Below are 20,808 nucleotides of genomic sequence, written 5' to 3' on the forward strand. Positions count from 1 at the left end.
CATTTAAGAATCTGGCACTAGAGAACACATGACATGTTTTGCTTAAAAACAGACTTAAGTGATTAAAAAATCAATCAAAGGAGCAGCAGATTCATTTCCCTGTTAATCAAATCATCGATCCATCGCGTTTCTTTAATCGCTAGTAGTGGTTCAACCCGTGCAGTGAACTGTTTCTTCACATGAGGGGTTTTTATTCTATTTTTATTTGTACATGTTAAGACAGGAAATTAAAAGGAAAGAGAGCAAAAGCTGAACTACAGCTGGACTCTTCTTCCACCTCCAAACGGAGTTGAAATGAGCAGAGAGCCCGACCTCCCATTTGTCCTGGCACCTCCAGAGGCTGTCACACTTGATGCTGACTGTTCTACGAGGCCCAGTGAATCACTATCGATCCCCTCCCAATTGAGACCAATTACTTGTCAGTCAATACTTCACATCATTTATAGAAAAAAAAGGAGACAGAAACAGGACGCGGGAGCCAATGCTGGATCGATACGTGTTTGGAAGACTTCTGTGACAATAAACACATATGTCTTTGGCACTCTTATCTAATATCCCACTAGTGTCCATAGACAGCGCAGTGTGTCTGGGAGCCCTCGCTGCTACGGGTGATTATATTCATCCAGCAGCCAGGCAGCCCAAGGGGAGAAAGGAGGGAATGCAATTTATGCTCTCATAATGCCTGCTCTGCTGAACAGTCCCTTGGAGGGGTGTAATATTTTAGATATCTCCTCCTCTTTTTTCCGCTCCCTCCCTTTTTGTCCCCCAGTGCCCTGCTTACAGCCTCGATCTACCCCATACCATCCCGAGCCCAGAGCCCCATGCTGATGTTTGCTCTCCTCATCATGAATACAGAGCAGCCGAGGTGCAGAGGTGCTGCTGTGATCTGTGTCTATGTGGAACATGTTCAAGTATGTGTGCAGATGGCGCCAAACACAAGTGCCATACAACTCTGGCTCTGCCTTTGTCACTTCCACTCTTTCTTCCGGCCTCAATCTTTCCTCCCCTTCACAATGCATCCTCTGTCCCTCTCTTCCCATTACTCCCTTATATAAATCTATTTCCAGGGAATAGGGAGAGCGATCCCGCTGCGGTACCACCTCCCATGGGGAATTAAAGGTTGGCAGTCATGCTACTGCTTATCTCAGTGAGATTACCTGCTGCCCACCGAGGCCTGCTATGACACCTGCTTTCGCAACCTAACACATCCACTCTCTTCACCGCTCTTCCTCTCTTCCTCCCACCACCTCCCTTCTCTCCTCTCCTCTCCTGCTCTCTCTCTATCTCTCCATCTCTCCCCTTTTATTGCCTCGTGCAGCCTGTTCTGCCTAGCTACAGCGGGGAAAGGTGCTTTGCATTGGAGAGCAGCAGGATGTCAAGGGTTCTCTGAGCAATTCCATTGGCTGAGAGCGACAGCATTCCCAGCCTGCCGTTTGGCCTCGAGGCATTGGCTATGTTCCTAATCCGGCATCCCTGTGTGTCTGTGACTATTGATCAGTGCTAATTGGTTAATGTCTTTTGGTTTTTTTCGAGGCACATTCTCTCTGGTTGACTAGATTCTAGCCAAGTGTGTGTGTGTGTGTGTGCGCGTGTGCTTCGATAATGCAGTGCTCATTATTACATAAAGTCCCTACAACACTCCTTGAGAGTAAGCTCTGCATTTGATCAACTTTAAAACTGCTCTAATCCACATGTTTTGTATTAACAATAGACCAAATAACCACAATATGTGGAATTTAAATGGTTTCGTTTATAGTGGCAGACCCACGAGGAATCATTACCATACTGTGTTGCATCAGCTCTCATCGTCTCTGGGAAGCTTTGAAGCATCTTTAAACACAACTCATGTTTGGTTTCCTGGCCAGTGTGTTATAAGGAATGGGTGGATGGTAAAAATAGGAAGGTGGTAAAAGGAGAGTGATTACTGTTTGTTAACAAGTCTCCCCTATCAACTTGATGTGACGTGAACGGGCTTGCACGGTGGCAACAAAAAACAAAGAAATCTGATATTGTTGATTACTAGGAAGTGATAGATTGTTAAATGAAAAGGAAGTGTCATGGTGTCTCTCTTACTCTTTTTTTCTCCAGCCACATTTCCATTTATCCAGGCCCTTTATATTGCAATATGCCATTCATTCAACAGGTGTGCTCGGACCTTCCCTCCTGTTCACATTCTCTCCACATCTGTTCAGCTCCTCAATCAACTGGCCTTCCCACCTCCTCACCGGAACCCCATCCTCTAAACAGCCAAACAACACATTTGAACCAGCCAGTGAGCTTCTCTGCACTAAATCAATGAAGCTAACCTGCTGCTTTGACTGGCTTCGTTTAGGAACGATCACCTTTACCCTGCTGCTCTCACCAACTCAGAAACATCTCAATCTTTTGTAAATCCTTCGCCCTTCTCTTACGAACCCCAATTAGCATCAACAGAATATATTTTTGTTAATGAATGAATGACAGTTCAATCAGATAAAAACAGAATACTGTAATGCTCTGTAATCTACTTCAATACAAAGCAGGGGGAAATGAAAAAAAGACTTGAAAGGTAAAGGTAACCTTATGATGGATGACCAAAGCTTTAACAGAGAATGTTTTTTTTTTATTTCGATGGTCTCATTCCATAAAGGACAAGGTCACGGCTTTGATGTGATTATCTGGATGCTACATCACTTGTAGAAAAACACAATGTCAAATGTTGCTCCGGATAACTGATGTCTATCATCATTACTGTTTTTAAAATAAGTAGCTTATATTAGTTTGTTCCTTAACCTAGACACTGCTATGCACAATCTGTACAAAGCCTTATCAGTGGGGTAGATAAAATCATAATTATTATGTTTGTAGAAATAAAGATTTGCCTTAGTGCATTGCCTTAGCTTCATTTAGAAAACAACAGCAACTTGACAAAGTATTTTCACCTGATGCCCAATTATCTGTCACTGTTTTCAGAACAATTCAAACACTGCCAGCGATGCTAATGCTCCAGCGTCTCTCTTGCCTCTTGTGTCTGCAGTTTTCCCCTGGTGTCTAAACAGTGTCAGTACAGGTTAATGGGGAGCCAATCTGATCCAAAGCAGTGCTCCCTCTGGCAACAGACAGACTACAAGACTCACTCAAGTTGACTCTGTTCTGCTTTCACCTGTCTGCCTGTCCTCTGCTGAGATGCTAATATGCTAACAGACTATAGCGGCATCTGTCTCTCATGCACTCTGTCAATTGTTCTATCTTGGCCCGTGTATCGTCTCTGCCTGTTCTCCTGTTTCCTTCTAAACCTGGACCATAGTCTGTTCTTCTATCAAGGTGTCGCACCAAATAATTTGATTAATTCATTTAAACGTACTAACAGCACTCTGCCCCTGTCAAGCCTCCACTCCACATACAGTTAAGCAGGCCCGGTTCTAGAAAGTCAGACTTGGGGGGGCCCGTATAGATTTTGGGGGGGCACACTGGGCAGGGAGACCGAAGATGCGAGCGCGCGCGTAGAGCGCGCGAGCCGAAATTTTTTGCCCTTGTAAGATCTCTGCGTCTGCTTTTTGGCACATTTACTGTGAATTGTGTAGAACACAATATGCAAATAAACGTTGAGTGTTGCTGTGTGGGAAATTTGATTATTGCATGTTTTTTTTCTCCAAAATGTTTATGAATAACATATAATATACATTATATAAACATAATGTGTATATATATAAAATAAATTATTGTGATGTAAGTGTTTTATTGGCTAATTGTATTTGATGCCTCAAATGGTGAATTAAATAGGCCTACTTCCTATTAGTCAATGCATTGTGTGTCTGAATGTGTTCTCAACAGGATAATGCAGAACTGATTTAAAAAAAAAATACACTTGGTTAACAGCAGCCAACAGTAGCCAGCTAATCTATATTTTACAGTAGGCAATTTAAATCATGTGTGTGTTTGTGTGTCCAACAGGACAAATGCAGAACAGATTTTTTGGGGTTTTTTTGATTTAGTTAACAGCATTCAACAGCAGCCAGCTGATCAATATTAATTTAACAGTAGGCTATTTCAATCATATATATGTGTGTGGACCCAATTAATTTTATTTGACATTTTCTTGGACAGCGAACGAAATTTTCCGTCCGATAGTGGGTCGGGAAAAAACCCAGACCCACTATCGGGAAAAAAAAAAAAAAAATCTCAAATTTTGGTTGGGGGGGCACAGCTCACATCTGGGGGGGCACGGCCCCCCCTGGCCCCTGGCTACCGCCGGCCCTGCAGTTAAGTCTTATCACTAAAAATGGATTCTGAAAGTTCAAGCACATTGCTTTTGCCAGGTTCTGGCTGCATGTGGCAAAGCATGGTTTCACTTGGCGAGTAACTGAAAGAGTGAACGACCAGCTGTCACAGTGGAACTCTTCAAGTGTACGTGCCTGAGTGTACGTGCTGCAAAAATGGGAGCATTCTAGGCTAATAAATCACCTTGGCCTCATTACACAAGATATCTTTCAGCTCCTGGACCCACACACACACACACACGCCCTATTATTCCTTTGTAGGACAATATAACAAACGGTTATGTTGGCAGAATGTTATTGATGGTTATTAATTAATGCAGCGGTAACAAATAATTCCCATGTGCCTACATGCATTGCATACACACAAACACACACATACGTATACATGTCCTAACCTTGAGTTAGACTTAAATTATCACTGCCGCATTTTCACTGCATTTCAAGGCGTCACATGTGTGACTGGTTCTGACCTCTGCGAGAACATGGTTTTAATCAGCATCACATAGCCCTTCATGACACAACAAGGTTATCCAAAACACAACTGTAAATAATAGAGGCTTTGAACATGTTTTTTTTAACCCCTTAGTTCCCTCCCTCTGGACGTACACCATTGTTAGACTGCTCTATTAAAAAAAATTATATCTTCAGCCGATCAAATGCTAGTTTTCTTCAGCTCATATGATTATTTTAGTGTCTTTTCGCAAAAAAATGTTGGTCTTAGAGACTGCAACATTACATTTTTGGTTCAGTCTAAGTTTTGGTAAAAGAGTGATTTCTTTTTTCTGGGTTATCCTAGATAAAGATTTGCAGATACCATACAAAAGAGCTTTTATCTTTTTGCAGAAAACATATTCAAGGCAATTCTTAACTCTAATTTTTTTCTAGGGTGCTGAAAAAAGGCATCATTGTTATTTCTTCGCCAGTTATCCATCTATTTTATTTGTTTCTCCCTTTTCTTCTTCCTTGTACCTGGGCACCAACTTTATCCGAAAGCTAGATAAAATAATTTCCAAACTGTACCACATTTTTATTTTTGTCGTGCACATGATCCTGCAGTTACCACAATTTACTGTGTATATTTGGTTGCTACTGCTCTCATTACACTCAGTTTCTTTTTGTGACCACAGTTATTTGCATCCCCCCTTTCATATGAATTATGGACTGTGTCCCTCTTCTCTCCCTTGGCATATTGTATTACCTGTTTGATCTGAATCATTGAAATAAGGGGTTGCAATTGAAGGATGGGGAAATCAATGTTTAGAAACAGTGTACAGCTTATAACCATATTTGCTAAGCACTTAGGACCACATGCTTAGGAAGTCATTGACTTAATAGTGTGTGTGTGTGTGTGTGTGTGTGTGTGTGTGTGTGTGTGTGTGTGTGTGTGTGTGTGTGTCTGTCTGTCTGTCTGTCTGTCTGTTTGTCTGTGCGTGCTGTGGGACAATATGATCAATACCTCTGTGTCAGAAAAAATTCCACTCACAAACAACAAGCTGAGAAAAAAAAACAAGAACAGAGGAAGAATAGGAAGCTAGAAATTCAGACAGAAAGACACAAGAGTAAAACAAGTTAATATTTTCCTATTGATATAAATCAAAGCAACCTGTCTGAGTGATTGCAGCAGTGTCTTTGTTGGCGGATATCGACATCCTCCAAGGGTTAAGAATGTTGCATTGCTTTCCAGACCAGACCCTTCTGCACATTTGCTCCCGTAATAAAAACCCACTGTGTCGAAAATGATCTTTTAATCTACCCATCCAGAATGACTCATTCCAACTTAACCACACATAATGCGACAGCCTCTGATCTTCGATGCACTCTCTTGCTGTTTCTGAGTTCCCTTAGACTGTGTCTGCTACAGAACAGTGAACAGTGAGCGTGAGCCAGTGTGACAACTGTAGAGCTCAAGCCTGGACAGCCACCGTTCCTGAACTCCTGTGTGCATTATTAATTCCCTCCCAATGGCACTGCCTTTTCCTTCTGAAGAGAACCATCGGTCAAGGAAGCATGCAGCATCTGGATCAGGGCCGCAGTGAGACTATACACACTGCACGGGCAAGCGCTTTTTTTGACCAAAAGGTTTCTGCTGGCTAGCATGCGTCCGACCAATTATGACATCACAGACACAGCACAAAGAACGGCCTGTCTGAGGACTGAGAGTGCTGCCAGACGGCCCAAATAGCATGCACGCGCACACACGCACACACACAAACACACACACACACACACACACACACACACACACACACACACACACGTATTACTCCCTGTTCCATTATGCAAAGTGTTAGAAAGTAAACCTGATGATAAACATGTGTTTTTATTTTAAGTCAACTCAGAAAAATAATACTGTGTTCTTTTGTCTTCTCTTTCTCCATCTCGGTGTCTCACTGCTGATGCTAGATGTCTATACGAGTCTCATTATCTCATTGTAATCATTCATTAAATCTGGAACACCCCTGGTGCATTAGTATAATAGCCTGGATCAGTTAATGGCCTTAAAACCTCATTTAACTGGGCAGAGGGATAAGCCTTCGGAGACAACTACAAAGATAGACATGTGGACGGAAGAATCACAGACAGTGATAGACTGATGTGACACGACAACAAGAAACTGGAACTAGAATAAAAAAGCAAAGTCACTAATTAGATTTGTTCTCATTAGGTCGACAAATGCTAGCTCCCCTCAGACAGACAAACACACACACACACACACACACACACACACACACACACACACACACACACACACATTCATCAGCATACACAATGTAAAGAGAGAGAGAGAGAGAGGCCACCCCACAGCCCCTGAGATCTGGCCCCTCTCCCCTGTTTCTCTTTCAATTAACCATCTTCCTCCATCCTCTGTATTTTATTTTTTTTGTCCTGCCTTCATCTCTTCCTCACCCTCAGCCTGTAAGCGTTCTCTTTTCGCAATCTCCAAAAGTTTAGTCTAATTCAGTTTTTATCTCCCCATTCACTGTGCCAAGGAGGCAGGCGAGAGAGCAGAGCCATTAAAACAGCCTTTTAATGGAAGACTGTTGAACAGGCACACAGGATTCAACAGCTTTTAGGCCTAATTATATTGTGCCCATCTTTGTAGCGCTCACTCTGCTGATGTATGGGGCCCTCTCTGGCTGCTGAGAATAGACCTCTTTCTTTATTTTTTTTTATTTTTTATTTTTTTTACATCTAAACCTCCCCCGGATTGAGAGTTCATCAAAGTTGGGTGAGAAAGATTATCTTGTTTTATTGTTTGCCGGTATCTCTATTTGAAAGACAGAGACGGAAGATAGAGAGTGAAAAACAGAGAGGAGAGGATGAAGTTGCCCTTGGGAATGAACAAACGATGCTCGTCTGCAAAGACCGGCAGCTGCCTTTGGTTTGTGCTGTGATCATTAGCCGCTACGCTAAGTGGCACCAATGTGAAAAACAAAAGACGCTGTTGGCAACAGGTGGGCAGCCGACCATAGACAGGGCACAGACATTGTTAAAGTACCCCTTTTTCTACAATGATCTGATGTAGGATCGAGTATCAAATTTAACTTGTTTTTTATTTTGTCCGCACCCCTAATGAGAAGAATGAGGATGCAGTGGAGTCAGAGGGATGGAATGTTCTATTCTATTTTACTTGTGATGAGTCATGGGAGAGACGTGGCAGACGATCACAAGGCCACACCCTGAAGGCCTCATGTAGTGTGAGTGAGAAAAAAAAAACTGAGGGAAGGTTGTCAGACGAATGGAGACATCTTTTTTTTCAAACATGCAAATGTGTTTCAGGTCTGCACACGCGCACACACACACGCACACACACACACACACACACACACACACACACACACACGCACACACATTTTTTCTATTCTCTTCCAACGAAGGGTGTCTCTCTGTACTGGCATCAGCAGCTTGCCTTGAGGTCAAAGCAGATAAGAGAGGATTAGCATTCATTACTCCATAAAGTGATAATACCCCCCCGCACACACATGCACAATCAATCAGACATCCTTCAAGGCATTTACACACACACAAATACACCCGTACATGCAAAAGTCGAAAGTTCAGAATGGGTCTACATAGCGACAATTTCTCGTTTTTAAGACTAACTGTCAAAGCTTTAAAGAGTAAAATAGCAGCAATACAGAGCAACATCATGTAATCCTTTGTACCACCAACAAACTGAAACGTCCAAACTAAAACTGTGGGTGATGAGTTCTGACAAAGTCAAGGGTAAAAAAAGAAGGAAAACAAGGACAACAATAGACAAGAAAACATAATTAAATGTACATGATTAATAAAACAACATTTGTATTTAGTAGGATCTTTTAATGTATTGATGTTTTCATTTTGTAGTTACAAAGAATACATCATTAACGCGGCACAGTTATATACAGTAAATTCCCTCAGGACCTTGGCTTCAACACCGCAAAGAAAGGACCATACAGCAAGACACAAATAAAGACACACAAGAGATCCATACAAAGGTGACAGACAGAAGGAACAGAAATACAGACAGAGACAGAGTCATTCGCAGGTTAAGGATATACTGTTAGCACGATTCATCATGTAGAAAAGCATGACACAGTGCGTCTTAATTCCCTCCCACACACACACACACACAAGGCGCGACGGTGCAGAGGGCCATCACCCCTTCTTCCCCACGTATCGTCTTCCGGCTGCAAACTCATCCGCATCGATCCACATTTATCAAAGTTGGCCCGTACCACTACAGTAAAAAGCGGGGGTAACAGGGGCAGGGTGGAGATCACCCTTTCCAGAGCCTCCTTGACAATGGACTTAACCTAGATGCCACTGCCACATGCTGCGGTTAGTGCCAAAAGTAGTGTTGTGAATCGCATTAAAAAGACATAAAGGTTGGATACAAACGTGAACAGACAGCGGTTACACTGAAGCTTAAACAGTTTATTTTACATGAGCACTGAGGATGGCACTGTGACACACATATTCTGTGGTAGGTGGTACAGTGTGTGAACTCCACATATCAACAGGAAGGCTGAAGTGAGAGACGGCGACACGGTGACAGACTGCTGCGTGCTGTCGGCAGTCGCAACACAACAACAACACAGCTGCCGTATCAGTCTGTGATGGCTGCGCCTGATACCGCTGTAATCCACTTAAAGCCTTTTGAGGAATCACTGTGTCCGACAGCAAGCCCTTGCAACATGCACTATAACAATAAAGGGATATTACAGACATTCTTCAATCTTACGCACGCCGAACACCGATGACTGACTGACACGCCTGCTGTTCCACTTCCACTGTTCTCCTCCTCTGTTATTACTTTCTCTCTCCATCCATACACCATCTCTCTGCTGTTGTTTCCTTCTCCATCTGTCCATCACTGTCCATGTTACACCATTTGATGTCTATGCAGCAATCCATCACTCTCTTTCACTCCATTGCACCGCTGCAGTCTCTTTCACTCTCTCTTGACTTCCATCTGCTCGTTGGCACCACCCTCCTGTCTTCCCCGTTCTCCGCGGGGATGGCATTATTTCGCCTACAGATGCAGACATTCCCGCAGCCGCAACAGGCTTCTTGGGTCATTTCACAGCTATATTTGTTCTTGCTTGCACACTTGTATGACTTTCACAAATTCAGGTAAGTGGGGGGAAAACAAGTTGATTTTAGAGGTAGCTGTTAAGATGGCGATTCAGAGTTGATGTATTCACTTTTTGTGGAACGAAGAAACCCACGCAGAAAGCAGCAATAACAAATAAACCGCTCCGTAATGGTCACGGTGGATCAATACTGCACAGAGACAAAGTGCTGCTTAACAGTGCGGTTTCTGTTAATTAGCACTTCTGTAATGATCTTTCTCTCGCTTTTCTCCTCCTCCTTTTTTCCACTCTCTCGCTTTCTGTACTTCCCCTCCCACTCGCACACTTTATTGCCTTTTTCCATTAAAGGCCCTCTCCGTCTTTGGCTTCATCACTTGTTCATTCCTACTGTCTAAAGACTGTTGACGCTCCAGTCCCCTCCCAACCAATATTCTGTCCCTCAGCAGACAACACAAAGCGAGAGGAGGTACAGTAGCCGAGTTCTTTTCAGGAGTGTGATAAATATCCCACTTCTGCGTGTGTGGCTGATGGCTCTCAAGGATGAGATTTAATGAACCTCTCATCCAACTCTGATTATTTTCTAATTAAAGGAGTGACGGATGGGGGCAATGAGAGAATTCATGAATGCATGTTTATGACTGCAGGAGGGGGGGCGGGGGGGGGGAATACAAACAACAAGTGTGCTAATGACAGACGTGGAAGGAGAAATTGTACACCCGGCCTAGCCTTGTTTATCGCACTCCCAGGGGAACGCAGGGTCGTTTGGCACAATGGAATGTTTGCTACACTTAAACGAATTACACATCTAAAATCATATTCTGTTTGTGATGTAGACTATGTGTGCAGAAATATTAAAATGTTTTCAGTTGCATTAGGCAAGCTGGACTCGTCGCCCGCTGACTATAATTGCATATTTGAGAGCACATTTTTACGTTGTGCTTGGTAGAGCGTTGGGTGCAGAAGTCAGACATTCCAACAACAAATTAACATACCTCTCATAGAAACCCTGACTTTGCCATTCAGAAATTGATTTAAGATCTTTTGATCCAGTGATGTTTTCACGTTAAGGCTGCACATTTCCAATAATACTAAACAAATAATCAACCCCTTACAGTTAAATAGATATCGTTTTCCTTTAAGGAAAGAACACCGTGCCCTGTTCCCACAAGAGAGAGAAAGTGAGAGGCAGCTGTTCACCAGTCTCTCACAAGATTAACACATATACATGAAACATATCACCATAAACACCTACGGGCAATTTGGAGAAGCAAATTAAGCTTCAAACCCACGCAGGTACAGTGATAACATGACAAACTCGTGACTTGAGAGCTGCCGTGCGATGGTTTAGACAACGGCACTCACATACACGATGAAGTCAAAAAGACCAAAGCAGCAAAAGACTTGCCCAGTTGTCCCCAGCCTCCCAACTTCCTGCCTGTTGCAGCCGGCAATACTACTAAAGCGGGCACCAAAGCCACTCTAATGTGATTACCTACCTGAGGTGAATGCTCATGATTTCACAAGTCTCTCTCTGCTCACATCAGTGCTTGTGTGTGTGTGTGTGTGTGTGTGTGTGTGTGTGTGTGTGTGTGTGTGTGTGTGTGTGTGTGTGTGTGTTTGTTTGAGTGCTCAGGGTAGAAAGTGAAGAATCATTCTTGAGAAGGGAGACTGCATAGCGCGTGAACTCCTGAGATCAGATGACGAGCAGAAGTTAAGTGTCAGATATGAAGGTATGGAGGGGATGGTGGAAACACGCTAGACAGGCGGGGTAGACAAACACTTGCGGTACTGCCAAAACGACCAAAGCGGGAGAACAAGTTGGCAGACAATTTTACTGTCCTCAAGTGAATTAATGTAGCGTTCCCTCCCACTCACCCGTCTACTTCTCCCTCCTACCCCTGTATACACCTGCAGTCTGATTTAAATATTTGTTTTTACTGCATCACCCTCGTGGAATTACAAGCAGTGTCGGAAGATGGCAAAGTAAAAAAATAAAAAAAATAAAAAGTAGGATGGAAGAGGGGGAGGTGATAGTTTTAGTTGGAGAGAGACTGGTGATGGAGGGGAGGGAAGCGAGACATACTAACAGGGACGGATCAGGCCATAACTGATTAGATATTCCATTCACAACAGCGGGAGCAGCAGGCGCAGAAAAAGCAATGGGACATCACGACGCAGCAGCACACAGAGATGCTGATATTACTTTCAGAATGCCTAAACGTCCAGGGCCTTCCAGAATCAGCATAATGCAAACTCACACACAGACCTAATGCTAGAAAAAAGAGAGTCATATTTTGGCGGGGGAATTTGCATGCAGAAAGTTGTTAGCTTGAGGCCACATCAATGATTTTGTGAAGTGAAGGGGTTAAAAAGTGAAAAGAATGAAGGGTGCCAAAAAGGTGAAAGAGAGATGACTGTTTGCATGGATGTGGTGAGAGAGAGAGAGAGAGGCTATTCCTGAATGCCCTTTGCATGTATTTTGGCTCTGATGTTGTTGTGTCATGTCTCTATGCTGATGCAGCTTGTTTAAAGATGGATGTGTACGTGTGTGTGTTTGTGTGTGTGCGTCCGTGCTGAGGTGGCGTATCCACAGATGGATGTAGAAATGGGGGCCTCTCTCTAAGGACAGAGAGACATTTAGAGGAGACGTATCAAGGGAGGACTCACGCTCTCGCTCATGAATCGAGCCTGACAAAGTTAATGCTATACTTCACGGCAAAGTGCTAATAAAAACCTCCATTCATTATGACCTGTGTAGGCCTGAGCCATGTGGGGAATCAGATATGATCTTGTTTAGTTAGGCCCAAAAATATTTTCTATAAATGGACCCGCGGAGAGCTAGATCATAACAGTTAAAAGTACGCCCACTTGCTAACACTAATGTTTTGGAGCATCTCTCTTACACCAATAATACCACTTCACGAAAGCAGCTCAGAGCATGCTCTTAAACACGTACTCGCATTAAAAGGCACAATTACATGCAAATGAACTGATATTTCAATAATTTTTTCATAGGATAATATATCTTTGGTGTTTCGTTTTAATTGTCCACTAATTTTTGCCTAAATTGTAAGTCATATTTAGTTTTTTATCTAGTTTTTCAGCAGTGACATTAGATAATAGTACATACGTGTTCTCCAAGTGAAATCGATGATCAAGGGAGCAAGGTAGACTAACACTTCCTGAGTGGAATACAGATTTAGCAGCATGACGGCAGCTCCTAAATGTTGCATGCTGTGAGGGGCAGACAGCTGATGGCCACAATATCTTGGATTGTAGAAACGGTGGGGGGAAATATATATAATGTTTAGTTATATTATGTTCACGGGCTACACAGAATGATTTATTCCAGTCATGCAATATCAAACAACACTGAATCTTGGTTTTCAGCCACCCAGTGCGATTATAGAAAAATGGCCACACGCTTGTTAAAAAATATTCACAATTGCTGCAGCCTCATTATGGTTTCTACCTTTTTTTTAAGGGAGGAAAAGGCAAATTACAATCTTTTTATACAAGTTTTAACAGCAAGGAGTTACAGAACAAATGTAATTATCAGATGTTGTTAAAGGTGTGTTTACATCAGTAATGTTTGGAAACAAACAAGAAGTCATATCATTACTTATTACATGATTGTCCGTTTATATCTGAAATGTTTTGATTATATGTGTTATTACCTTTAATGTAGATGGTTAAATAACTGATACATGTGTGATTGTTAAGACAATATGGCATTACCATAGTGAGCTAAAGACCTTACACGTATATTTTGAATTCACCATATGTTTCTTATTAAAAATAATAATGAGTGGAGGTTTTGGAATCAGTATTGGAAGGGAAATTTTGGATTTTGGATTGGTACAGGCCTGTTTACGATCACATTTGCACAAGGTTGACGTATTATAATGTATAATATAATATATAAAATATATATAATTTGAAAATGCATTTTTTTCTGTATGGGCCTTTTCTATCAACTCTGAGCCAGCATTGTTCACGGTATAAAACCGTGCTTTTACAGCAGTAAATGATGGATCCAAAGTGGGTATGTTCATACACACTGGCCTCACACACTGTTTGTTTGAAAAACAATGATTTTAATCCTGCTCAGTCACAAAAACCGAAAAACCTCAGAGAAGACGCACATTGTTTTCACGTGTGAACAGTGTTTTCACATTTACAAGTGCAGAAATAGTCTTAACACAGACCTTAGTGACCCGGCCCAATCATAGTCTGGTGACGCACAATGGAGACATGTAATCAGTCCCTTTGTGGAGGCAATGGCACCGTTCTGCTCTTCCTGATGGTTGGCCACGGGGCACTAACAAAGCCAGCGATAGACAAACGTCTCCCCAAAATATAATGAAAAGCGATAAATGAAAAAAAAAATTATAAAAATCGCTTTGTGTGAAATGGAAATTAAAGTGTCTGGGATGCCTGGGAGATAAAAAAGAACAGGGGAGAGGAGGAGGAGGGGCAGGGGGTGTAGGATGGGTTGAGTAGAGACAGATTAACAGAGGTAATGAGAGGAGAGGATGAGAGCGAAGAGCATGACAGTGCAATACTGATACAGAGCAGATTAACACTGTTGGAGTATAGGTTTCCCTTTCAAAGAGTTCTTATCCAATACACAGCATCCCTCTGTGAACTGCACACTGGCACACTCAACCCCACACACACACACACACAACACACACACACACACACACACACACACACACACACACACACACACACACACACCTCTAATCTCAATACATAATATTTTACATATGCTCCTGTTATCTGTTATCTTTGCTCTCCTATTACTGTGTGTATGTGCTTCTCTAATGATGTCCCAAAACGGGGAAATGGTTTGACACATGCCTTGTGTGTGTGTGTGTGTGTGTGTGTGTGTGTGTGTGTGTGTGTGTGTGTGTGTGTGTGTGTGTGTGTATTTATTGTATTGTATAAGTGTTTGATGAGTAATTACACAGAAGGGACTCAGTGGATACCAGACATTGTTGCAGACCAAAGCAAAGATAACTACCCTTTGAATAATCAAAAGGGAATAATAAAATTGGATCCATTAACACTTATTTGGCATCTGGGGAGATTGCGCTTCTCACCTATGTAGCTTAAAGAAGATATTTCACAAAAATGCTGGCACGGGCCCCCACTTTATAGCCCCTATACACTTGAACAGGCTGTTTAAACTGTTTATGGGGGACATAATACAGAGCAGCGTCACCGTAATGACAGTTAGGCACGTCCTGTGTTATCGCAATAATAAGTTCAACAATTTTCAAGGGCACGTGGCATTACTAGTACAATCCTCACCTTCAGGATGTAATGTAATGCACAATGAAACCCATAGCAGTATGGTAACTTTAATATGCATACATTGCAAAAAGTTTTCTTTAGGCTCAGGCAATAATGGAATATTTTAAAGGCCAACCTTTCAGTTAAGGATATGTGTTCTCTTGTACAGTGCCCAACTGGCGCTGACCCCCATCTTTGACGACTAAAGTGACCAAGTGGTTTATTAAATGGCCAAGAAGCCTAAAACAGCATATGGCTGGTTAACTGTACACTGTCCAACTGGCTGACTCCTGCGCACCTTTAAGCGGTGGCAGGTGGACCAAGTGTAAGGTTGCTCCAGTTACTGTAATAACAGTCAGGCACCACATGGGCCAGGCAACTCTTGAGACCATACAATTACAGTATACTTCCACTATGAGGAGTCTTTTGTCTTTGTGTGTTGAACATTTTCATTGTCTTTGTTGGTTTTGGTTTTCATTTTTTCCCCTTGACAACCATACAAATGATCCGTCTATGAGCCAACCATATACAATTAAACTAATGGCCCTCTATCAAAAACATTATTTAGACTGAAACAGTACTCTCACTGGCCCTATACTAAGAGGTATAATCTGATAGCTATTTGGCAATACATGTTTAGTTTTCAGAAATATAAGGCAACATTTAGTTCAATTACAGATAAGAATGTGACCAATTTAATATAATCCAAACACTCAATCGTAAAGTAATTCAAGGGAAAACATTTCACTATTAGTTATAAACTGGAGGAATTAAACATGTACTCTATGTTCAGTTTCTCATCTCTCTTTCAATGCTTTCACTTCAATAATAAAATACTGTGTGAAAATATTTTCTGTAGGCGTGTATTCGAAACCAAACTGTAACACAAGAATCAGTATTGTCATGCATTGGATAATCAGGTGGAGTCTGTAACAACCTCATAAATCCAATGAAAAATGCATAATTAACTGCAGAAATGGGGATGGCTGGGAAAGTTAATTCCTCCACTGTGAGCAACACAATGAATTGAAGGACGGTATAATGTACTCATATTAAAAATAAATAATAGCAAGGCTTTTCAAAATACTAGTAAGAAAAGGCACAACGCCATCATTACAAATCCTTTCTTAAACATTTTGAATGTCAAACCTCTATTATGGCAGTGTTTCCTCATACTAATTTATACACATTTTTAATCATTTGCATTTTAGAACATTGTGCTAATTCAATCCAATTTTTTGGCAGAACATGGTCTTGATTATGTGCCGAAGGACACTGCGGTTGAATGCGGTTAACATTTACAAATTGCAATGTCTGACCTTTCATGTGATACATTGAAAGAAAGTAGCCAAAACAGATTTGCCGCGACACATTTTCATTTCAAATTCCCTAGCTGTAACAGACAAAACAAGTTGGGGGAGTGAGAGAGGAAAGCGAAATACATACTGTACACTTTAACGTCTCGCTCTTCACAGATGATTTCCCTTAAAGAGATCCTATTATACTACTTTTCTGGTCTTAAGTTCTTGTTAAAAACTGCTATAGAGCAACCTGACACGAATCACATCACAAAAAACTATGTAGATTTTCGGGACACTCTTCCTCTTACCCTAGCGAGCACAGCAGTCTCTCTCTACACACTGCTTTGAGCTTCTCCGCCCCTCCCCTCCCTGCTGCAAACCCCACTCCCTTGTAATTGGTTACCTTCCTTCCGGCAGCAGGAGATTTTCAGGAAGGTGGGGGCATGCAGCCGGAGCTTGCCTGAGCAGCATTACCATACATGGAAACATCCGGGAGCGTGACAGAAACTACCCGGAAATTTGAACAAGTTATTTCTCGACCGGCTGCCATAGTGTTTAGTGCTCTGCATAGCCACCCCAGACGGTCAGCAGGGAATACGTCGAAATGCATGTACGTAACTATTTGATACTCTAGTATGGTTAAACATGACTATAAATCATTATAACAACGTTTATAGGTCATAAAAGTCGAAAAGTATCATAGGTCCTCTTTAAGAATATAAAGTAATCAGTGGTAAATTATATCCCACACCATATTGAGATTTTCTATGTAATGTTGTTTGCTGTGAAACAAGTACATTGGTACATCCTGGGTGGCCTTGTAAATACTGCATGTTAACAGTGAGTAATTATCCTTATTTAGGGCTAAAATGTAATCAGCAAAATACTTTAAAAAAAAATTGCATATAGAAACAGATTTTCAATTTTAGTTTTAGTTGTTGTAGGTTCAGCTTTCGTATATGTAGTCCTGTTATAATATATTTCCTAAAGTAAACATTTAGAAAAAAATAGAAAAGGGTGGAAGTCTAAAACAAACTATTTGAGAAGTGCTGAATCCCTGTAGCAGGAGTCAATAGGACAAACAAATAGCCGGTGATTTTTTTCCTCTCTAATCACAGAAAGTTTTCCAACTAGACCAAAAGTGGTTGTTTTATCTGTGCTTTAAAAAAATTCAACAACTGTGTAGTCATATGAGTGTTTCCTGATCCAGCACCTCTCTGACTGAAGGTTTTGGCTTAAATGAGTAAAAACAAATCTGCCTGGAGTTTTGTCTGAACACACCTCTTTAGACGGCTAAAAATCATAAAGAGCTAGTTCCAAGTTCTTGTTGTGATTCCAGACACATGGGGTCAGTTTCTCTGTAATATCAACCAATCCGTCAGCCTCTTCCTCTATGACTCATTCCATGTTGGCCTCCATCACTCCATCCTCTGTCATGCCACAAATCAAATGGAACTTCATTCACAGCTGACAAACACCATTTTTGAGATAACACTGACTGACTGAAGTTTATGAGAGAAAGGGAGAAATAAACACACAGACCAACTGATAAGCTTGGAAACAGGTTATGAGTCTCTCTAAAGAGACAGAGAAAGAAAAAAAAATAGGGCAGTCCATGTGTGTTTCTATTTCTCCAACTACATACAAGCCCACTCTTTCTTTTGCTGGCCTGTTTCAAAAGGAATGAAAGGCGGGGTAGTGGTGTGACGAATTGTCCAGGTTTGTGAAGCCACGTGTACACAACCATCCGTCCCTTTCTCTCCTTGCCCGTCCTTTCCCTATCCCCTTGCCCCTTCTCTCTCCATGCCTGGCTATGTGTTATGAATTCATCTGCAGATAAAGCAGATTTATCATGCTGTCACAGAGGCAGGGAAGGGAGGTAGACTGTGGAATGCCCTGGCACATACAGCAGCACAGTGCTACGCTTCTTCCTCGCATTTATTCCCCCCTGCTCTCGCCCTCTCCGGCTCTGTTTTCACGATCCATGCATCCCCCAGCAGCCCTCCCTTATCCATTCCTGTCTTACCTGTACCAACCAAACCCAGCCAAGGTATAAGCTGCTGTGGCCAGCACTGCCTTGACTGACCTCCAGCTCCCGGTCTCCAGTTACACTGAATAACACCCTGCTTGCCAATCAGATAGGAGACAAATTACAGTACATGTGCCAAACACGGTAGACAGAACACCCCCAGCATCCAGAATGACTATGCTCATACTTCAGCCAAAATACCCCAGATTGACTCGAGTGATATGGCTTTATCCAACACATTGTCCAGCATGTAGAGTAATGACACAGCAGCAGCAGCTTCAAATTGCCACAATCTTTGTGTGTTTGTGTGACATGTGTGAAGATGTTGTGTATGTTACTTGTATCCTGCATAATTTCATGCATATGTACTTGTATACATACCCTATAGTACATTAAAGGAGACCAGTGAGTGTATGCTTGGCTCTCAGCCATGACACATGCTGCCACAGCTGACCCATTACACACTCTCACTGTTGGTACATTTAAAGCGTGATGAGAGGTTTATTCATAGTCAATAGGGATTTACAACTGTGAACCATATGTTTATGACTGAAGGGATATGGTTAATGTGTTGAGTATATCCCAATGAATGACATTTCCTCAATATACCTTCTTTTTTGATATTAGACGGACATAGATGACACCTGTCCTTGATCCTAGAAAATAAGTTTATACACAGGAAGTAGAGTAGAAAATACATTTAGAAAGAAATGGAAAGAAATATTTTTAACTTAAAACATCTCAAATCATTCACTGACAACATATTGAAATTTGTTTTACTTATAATATCAGCCTATGGCAACTAAACATATACGAGTTTATAGCTATTTTTACGGCTAATACATTTTAGCCATGAAATAAGCAGGGTTCTAGGGTTGGCACTGTGGGTGTGCGTGTTAGTCGGTCAGTACAGATTGAAATATCAGAGCTATTCAATTGATTGCCATTTCTCACTGTGTTTTTTTTTAGGTTAAATCCTAATCATTTCGGTGATCCCCAAAATATTTCCTTTAGCATCACCGCAAGGTTGACTCATGGTTTTGAGTGCAGTCTCTACAACTGTTGGATTGACTGCAAGGAAATTGACCATGACCAAATACCTTGTACACTACTGACATTTCCATCAGTTTAATCTAAATATTTTGGTTTGAGTCTCAATGTTTTCATGCTAACTCCATAAACCCTCTCTAGTATTTTTGCTGCCTAAAACTAACCACACGTGTGAGTCAGGACTCTGTGGTTAAAGTCATGCTCTTTTGGCGCCAATCATCCAAAACAACTCCCTTCCTATGAATTATGTTTTTTCATGATGCATTCTGAGGAAAAACACAATTACTGGCCAAGATTGAGATCACTGTCTGTGTGCATTCCATGAAGTGCCTTTATTCCTGTACGGTAGCACATGGACTGAATATGTAGGAAACAGGGCTAGTTGACTCATGTGAATGATTATTGAAGTTTTTTTTTACCAGAACTAAACTCAAGCCCTTTTGTTACAGCCTATTCCCTCTTCATCCATTCTATTCAGCAGTGTTTTTCAGTATTAGCTGAAATGTATGTTTGCCACAGTGAATATTTAACGCTCTGTAATGAATCCCTTGATATACATATGTTTCTCTTCTTTTCTTTTGCAACTTTTCAATCCAATCCATTCTCAATCCATCTTGCCTCCTGTTTGATTTGTTCTTCCCCTCGTCTCTGAGAGATAGAGAGAGAGAGAGAGAGAGAGAGGGAGAGAGATAGATAGATAGAGAGAGAGAGAGAGAGAGAGAGAGAGAGAGAGAGAAAAAGAGAGAGAGAGAGAGAGAGAAGACCTGCATGGTGGGAGTGGGTTGTGCCATTGCCAGGGCAAAAATAGACATTAAATTACAGAGCCTTTTGAGAACACCCCACTGTGCTGCATGACCTCAAAATAACACACAGACATACACTCGCGGACTCGCATACAAACATGAGATACATAGTGTGTCTGCCCTACTTCTGTGTTTTTACCATTCAGCCTGCAGATGTGACGATCACACAGAAACCTTTGCAGTGTGCCAACCGACAGTCCAGCACTTAAGTCGCGTGCCAGTGAAGGAAACTCTGAGTCTGATTCCCAGATGTTAACACGATTATGGCCTCATCTCGGCTTACCAAGACACACTCTAAAAAGTATTTATACAGATATGTGTTTATCCCCAATCCCCATGCCATGGCTTTACCTGGTGGTTAAAGAAACAATACTTGACTTTTCAGAAAAAAACCCAGCTGTTTCATCACAACTTAATTACCTACTGTTCCCTTAAAATAAACCTTATCTCCTCTGCAACAAGGCCGGAATAAAAAAGTACACCCCA

The 20,808-nt window shown here is 41.7% G+C and overlaps 1 protein-coding gene across 5 annotated transcripts in view; it reads right to left on the reverse strand.

Moving 5' to 3' along the window:
- LOC307271439 (muscleblind-like protein 1) overlaps positions 1-20,808 on the reverse strand; it is a 54,646-nt gene that overhangs the window by 17,748 nt on the left and 16,090 nt on the right. The window lies entirely within an intron of this gene.

This window comes from Ammodytes marinus, assembly GCF_949987685.1.
Source record: "Ammodytes marinus genome assembly, chromosome: 3".
In the NCBI taxonomy this organism is placed as follows: Eukaryota; Metazoa; Chordata; class Actinopteri; order Uranoscopiformes; family Ammodytidae; genus Ammodytes; species Ammodytes marinus.